We start from the raw sequence: 7,214 nt of genomic DNA, 5'->3' as shown, positions 1-7,214 counted from the left end.
GCAGTACTCCAGCTGCGGCCTCACCAAGGCCGAGTACAAGGGGAGAATGACGTCATGGGATACCAGATCAAAAGTTCTTTTTTCTTACAGTTAACTGCAACAGAAAATCTATTATAGTAGTCTCCTATAGCTGAGACATGTTGGCATCTAAAAGGTATTCATTGTTAATACAGTTCTTCTTTCCATTTCTTTGCTGTCATCCATTCTGGCTACCGTAACACAGGATGTAAACAACATCCTCCCCCCGACCCTTCCAAACACATTATTCATTAGATCCCTTATGGTGCATAAGAACCACTGATAAGTTATGTCTTGTACAGAGGCCCAACCTAGAGACTGGAAATCAAATCATAACAGCTACAGTGGCTGGGCCATGTAAAAAGATTAAAAGCAATCTGAATGTCAAAAAAATCCCTCCTCTTTGGAGTCCCGCAAGGGAGAAGGCTGTCTGAGCAACAAAGACAAAGATAGCTAGACCATGTATTGTCAGACCTACAAAAATTCAATGTGGATGACTAGAGGACAAAGCACACAACAGATGGGAATGGATGAAGACAGTGAAAGATAGCAGACAAGGTCTCTAGGGCCTTTAGTGCTCTCTTAGGGAACTCTTAGAGCACTTCACCAAAACCAGACATTGTTTCATGACGTAGGCAAGAACAAAGGTTCCTTCAGGACTCAAACCTCAGTTCAAGAAAGAACTGGTATTCAGCAGTGCAGATGAATGCATATTGACTTCAAGCTGGAGATTAAATCTCACCAAGGTCAACAGAACAAAAACAACACTATTAAGCATTTACCTAATTTGAGTCTATAAGAAGAGTTCCTGAGATGCTATTTCATTTTCTAAGTGGACCAAAATCCCTAGAAACAGCAATTTCACCTATTATTTCTATTGTCCCTGCCTGGTATTTTATTTCTACCACCCCTTGTAATTTTCTTAGGGACACAGTGAGGGAGGACATCTAGCACCTCAACCATTACAGGAGAAAAAAATCCTTGGTATTAATCTATGCTTTACTCTGCATTTTAACATCTTGAGCATGACTGGGTCCAGTTTGCAGCACCACGTTCTCAAGCACTTGGATACCAGAAACGAATTCAAATACTTTTATTCTGAGCCTGATAAAAAAGCCTAGATTAATATTCATCCAGTACCACGTAGCCCGTTTACTGCTGAAATACATAATAATTAGCTTAATAGTCTAGGTACTGAAATGCCATAGTAGCCACTAACAGGATTTAGTGTGTCTGGATCAGAGGCTGCCAACTTCTTGCCATGAAAATGGGGTGGGGGGAGATGCTGGTTTATGCACCTTTCACTTCGCATTCAGCTGTTTTTCTTTTCCCTTCATAACCTGAGTAGATCAACATTATTTGGCTTCTTGAGAGAAAAAGAAAAGAGGCCTGACTTTGTTTGCAATGCAACAAGATAGGTTAATTTGAAGGGTTTGCTTGATGGTGACTTCGAAAAGAGCAGAGAAAGCAATTAATATAATCTAAGTTGAAGAGGCACCTGCTGTGTATGTATTGAGCATGGCCTTTTCCAGGAAGTTAACTCATCTGGCCAAAATGTAAATATTTTAGGATGTAGGAGGAGAAGCATTTTGGAAACATATACCATTCACAAGCCCACTTTATCATTCAGTTATGTTCACATGCTAAGGCAGGTCCTCAGCTGACATAAGTTATCAAAGTTTCACTAACTTCAGTGGAGCTCTGACAATTTGCATCAACTGAGGATCTGTCCAAATCACTTTAATTATGAAGTGTACAATTTGAGTAGTAGATAGAAGGGGGGAAATGAGCCAGAAATGTACTTCCCTCTCGCTGAATGAATTTTTATTTTCTTTGGACTAGGGCAAGGAGAGAAAACAAACCCTAAATTGGGTGTTGGATTGCACCAATTTTATTTCACTATCTATGCAAAATTTCTATTAAAAAACTGTGTATTAGAACTTTCCATTACCACCAAAGAAATTGGTTGCTGCTCCCTGATTATCAAATCATTTATATACTAATCACAGCCTTGACATAGTTTAGAGGAACAGGACTAGTCCATACTATGCTAGCTGGCTATACTTCTCCGAATCCATCCACTGCTTGGAGGTGGCTATAAAACATCCCTTGAGCAACAGAATAGATGGAGAACACACTGTCCCACTCAGGTAGCCCCAAGTGGGGAATATATTCAGCTGTTTTCTAATCCCATTGCTTCATTAGAGCACCGCAAAGGACTGGATGTATTTTCTTTTCCTGCCCTTAACCATTTCCAATGAAAACAGCACACAAGAGATGCCAATGGAAGTTCTGCCTTTGACATCAATGGACATAAGCTAAATGAAGATAAGAGGATGGCAAGTCAAATTCATCTATGATGTTACCACACAAACTCAGTGAAATGATACAGGAAATAAATGTTATCTTGTATTTTGCAAGCATAGTATTAACATGTCTTCAGATCATGACTCTGCAAGAGCTACCCTTTAAAAAAAATGCTTTTTATTTAAAGTAAAGGTGACTTACAGCTACCTAATACTCAAGTCTGTTAGTGTTTTCAAGGCTCATTTGAAGCTCATATTTGAAGTTATACTGTATACATATTCACAGAATCTGCCTAAGAAAATACAACACATTAGTTAAGGTTTTCTTTATTCCCTTTGTCCTGGGATGTAAAGATACTCACCAGCAACTCCCAAGCCTGGGAATGGAGGATGGGAGGTGAAACCCGCTCGGCTCATTAGCCGCTTGTTTATTCAGCTGCGGCCGGCCGGTGATGCAAGTGTGGAGTGCCAGCCAACATAAATAAAAATGGTGGCACACGCCACAGGGTTGGCAGAGAAGGAGGAGAGGCTGCACCCGATGTCCTTGCCTCTCGGACAGGCAGGAACATCGAGGCACAAGGGGAGAAACACCCAGGACGGGTGTGAGAAGAGGCAGGGAAGCTGTTCAAATGATGCTGCTGACACGGCTGCCAGGAAGCTCCCGGATCGCTGCTGTGACAACTTGAAGGATACCCCAGGAGAAATCAGCCCTAGGAGGATAGACTGCAGGGAAGCCCAGAGAGAGGTGCCTCCGAAGGAAATGCCATCACTGGACTGTGAGGTACCGGGAAATAGGCAAAGACTGAGTGCCTAGGCATGAGGCAATCAGTGCTTCAGTGAGGTGTGGGGGGGGCAATTATAGAGTCGGTAAGCCCAAGTTTGCATTGAGTTTTTTGTGGTTTCTGTTAAGCTTGTCTTTTCCCTGAGCTCTAGGGGAGACCGGAGAGTATTAACCCCATAGTAGGCCTAGCTCTGGTTAGGGAGAAGCTGGCATATCATCCAGGTAAGGGCCCAAAGAACAAGACGACGAACACCTTGGCACCACCATATAGGAGGTGTGAGGCCGGGGTGTAGGGGTGGTGGAGCCCCGAGAGTGACCACTGGGAGAACCCTGGGCCTATGAGCACCCACAATGACCAACCCCAGACACTGATACCATCAAGTCATGGCAGGTAGGAATGGGGTCAAGGAGTCGGGTGAAGAACATCAGCTTGGGCAAAGGCAGGAACGCCGGCAACGTACGACACCAATCACCCAGGGAACAGCGGCCCAAGGACAGCTAGTCATGTCCTGGCGGCAACACTCTTATTGATTTCCGAAGATAAATGGGATTAATATTATTAAAAAAATTCTTAGGCATTTTTATCATACGCTTATCCTCTAACTAATCATGTGCATTATAGGACCAGTATTTACTGTTTGAATAGTCGGTAGTAATGCAGAAAGACTCAGATATATGAAACAAAGCAGAACTGCCAGTACAATGAAGTGACTTTTCCTATGAGATCTTATGTAAAGATGTCCATTTATTTTATATTACAGCCAATATTATGAGAACCACCCACACCACAAGGATGAGAAAATAGATCATATCATTTGAGTCAACTTTTTCCAATGCAACATGAAAATAACCAACAGACTAAAAAGTATATTTCTCTTATTGTATTAACACCTTTAACTACTTTCTATTGCTCTTCCTAGATTGCATGAGAGACATGGAGGTGATAAGTAATAGTGAGATGGATAATGAGAGTAGCCACTTTATAAGCACATGACCTGGTACGTAAAGGGAAATTATGGTAAACTGGGTTTAAATTTTCTTGTATTCATCGAATTGAATAGGATGCTATGGTTAGAACAAATCAGAAAGCAACAAAATAGATCTACGTAACAACATGCCAACACACACTTAACATAACAAAGAGCAAGCTGTTAACTTTCAGGATCCTGTCTCCCTGAAATGAAAATATTTTCTTTTCCAAAATATGGTCAAAATTATACTGAAGTAAAGGAGCCCTCCTCAGGGGAGAGACAGAGCTAATGGTCAGAAGCTGTCTAAATAGGCTGCATAGAACTAGGCCACTAAGGAAGAGTAACATGTCCTTTATCACCCAATACCCCGCTAATACACATCATTCTTAATTCCAGTGTAATACCTCAATATGAATGGGGGCCTCCATATCTTTTATCCCCTCCTGAATGTCTTTGTCTGTTGTATCAACCAGCCATTCCTATCTGACCCACTGGAATACTTCCCTGCTCCTTCCAGTATGAATTCACCCAGCTGTCCCTGAGAACTTTCTTTCTACTCTTCCTTCTGATTCCAGATCAGCAGCTATATGAAATCAGCTGATAAACCATTCCACCTACCATCTTTAATAGAGAAGAAACCACTATGCAAATCCTCTTCCCTATCATTAATAAATCTATAAGCCATCTTTCTAGCTTTAACATTCTCTACCACTTCCTGTTGCCCTATTTTTTACTTTCCCATCTTGGGGCTACTGTCCCATCAGGCCAAGGGGGATGGACCTGCTCCATTTAAGGGAACCTCGACCTACTTTATTTAACAAGTCCAGTGACCCTCTGACAAAGTCTGAACAGTAGGATCTTCCCAGATCTTGCTTTAAGGAAAGGTAAATATACATATAGTCTGAGTTATTATTTTAAAATATGTTTCTTCAGAAATGCTTTGTCCCAAATAAATAATACCCTGCTTCAGAGAGGCTGTTTATATACTGTTTACTAATGTCATTGCCCAAGAGAGAATATAATTTCAGAGTGCAAACATAAAATGTGGACTTACTGAGGTAAATCATGTTTGATTCACAGGATACCACCATGACACAGTTTTGAATACTTCTGTGCTAAGGTACAAGCAATGGCTAGAAGCTGAAGACCTAGAGGAGGTTGCTTAGGAAGATCAAGAGGAATAAGAGGCATGGGTTATGGAGTTTATGCAGGAAAACTGACACTGAAATCAACAATAAAAGTCCTTCCTTAATAACCATTACAGGTGTGTCACTTTAATTTATTATGGACATAATCCTAATCCTACAGAAGTAAAATGCCACGAATCTACAGACTTCCATGTTGCAAGAACCAGCCTTATTTCACTAATAATGTAAAGTGTAAGCCTGGTCATGTTCCCATTAAAACTTCTGACATTATTTTACTTAAAAAGGAAAAAGATCTTGTATGTTAAAATAATGATGAATGCATACAAAATGAATGCAATCACTGGTAGCAAAAGTCTGCAGGATCAAAGATGAATTGTAAAGTGTTTGCACTTTACCTAAATGGATCATATATATCATTATACATGCTCCTGCTGCTGCAGGTGTGCAGCTGATGAAAAACAAACTGATTGTGGAGGATGCCAGTGTTATGTCTTTAGTTTATTCACTCAAAGCTGCTCATGTGCATTTGCTACATTGCATATTTATTGGAAAATTATGCAGGTTTTTACTGACAGGTTAGCTGTAGAAACATTAGGGACACACTGTACCCTCAATTACATTTCTGCAGACTATTGACGTCAATGAGCCAGTTCCAGATTTATTGGGGAAACAGTTATAAGAATCTGCCTTTGTCATATTATGTTTGCATATTTGAGAGCAAAATTGCTTAAACTCACCATTAAAGGTTGAAACCTTAACCTGTTCAGCAATGGTTGTTAATCATGGTCTCTGAAAACTGTGTGGCAGGTAAGTCATGAAAAGCTGCTGATTAATCCCAACTCCTTTGAAGTGAATGGCAAATGTCCCACTGAATGCAACTAAGTCAAGATTTCACCTTTGCCATTGGCCACATTTCTAAATTAACAATTTGCTTTACTAAAAAAATATTGTAGACAACCCATTATATTCACCTGCTCTAAATCTGAATCCTGTAATTCAAGGATATCTGTAAATTATTGGTTAAATGTTTTTCTTTAATTTTGAGAACAATTCCACCAGGTCTTAGAAGTCTTTTTATTTCTGTATATTCTACTTGGGACTAAACTAATCAAGCAAAGCTAACCAGATAAAAAGTAAATAAATAAATAAATAAAGGGATTAAGAAGGGGCCAGAGACCGTCTTCTCTGGCCCTCAAGGACTGTGCGGGAGGATGGGATAATTTGCCTATCTTCCTGGATTTCCAAATCACTGGTGATGGAATGAACTGTAAATTGATGATCAGGTCTTTGAGCAGAGCACTTTTTATTTAATTTTTTCATCAGTTTGTATTAGCTAATTATGTGTGAGGAGTTTTATTCTTTGCTTTCAAAGACTTGTCAATGTGTGGGTTGACAGTACTGAAGAATGGAACAGTTCTTTTTAATTGCTCCCAGCACTGAATACTCCTTTGGGCATAGCTGGGATCTGTGATAATTTGATTCTCATTGCCCCTGCCTATGTACTTACAGGCAAACCCGGTTAAAGAATCCTAGTCTACTCTCCAGCTTGGCTTGCATGAATCCTTCAGGATATCAGTTCTGTATTAAAACAGAAGTGATGATAAATTGCTGGTGATTTTGAAGCTTTTGTCATCCATGTTGTTGCATATGATGATCACTGGACAGTGATGAACTGAAATAATTTATAGCATACTCTTTATGGTGAATTTAAATTCTGGCCTGACAATCCATAAGTGTTTTATGTAAATAACACGAGGCCTAGTTTGCTGGGTTTGCAAATTGCCCTTTCAGTGAGACAGCTGTAGGAATAGGCAATAATGACAATAGTAGCTAAATCAAAGACCTATAAAATGTTATCCGCATCTGCTATTTCCTGATTATAAATTTTAATTTGAAAAAATCATGTCCCCCAAGTTCAAAAGTCAAATAAAGAAACCCTGGGTTCATTATAAATATTATTGTAGCACCCAGGGAAGAACAATAACAACCA

At 39.9% G+C, this 7,214-nt stretch overlaps 1 long non-coding RNA gene across 1 annotated transcript in view; it reads right to left on the bottom strand.

Annotated features, from left to right (window-relative positions):
- Positions 1–6,896, bottom strand: part of LOC109324578 — a 22,795-nt gene extending 15,899 nt beyond the window's left edge. The window contains exons 1-2 of the long non-coding RNA XR_002104962.1: positions 6,883–6,896; positions 4,777–4,779 (exon numbers count right to left, since the gene is read on the bottom strand). This is a non-coding gene — a long non-coding RNA (uncharacterized LOC109324578). The remainder of the gene's footprint in view (positions 1–4,776; positions 4,780–6,882) is intronic.
- Between the last annotated feature and the right edge of the window lie 318 nt (positions 6,897–7,214).

The sequence above is a fragment of the Crocodylus porosus genome, unplaced genomic scaffold, assembly GCF_001723895.1.
Source record: "Crocodylus porosus isolate Cpor-Errol unplaced genomic scaffold, CroPor_comp1, whole genome shotgun sequence".
Taxonomy (NCBI): Eukaryota; Metazoa; Chordata; order Crocodylia; family Crocodylidae; genus Crocodylus; species Crocodylus porosus.
Note: the sequence above shows the minus strand (reverse complement) of the source record. Positions and strands in the feature narration are given on the sequence as shown.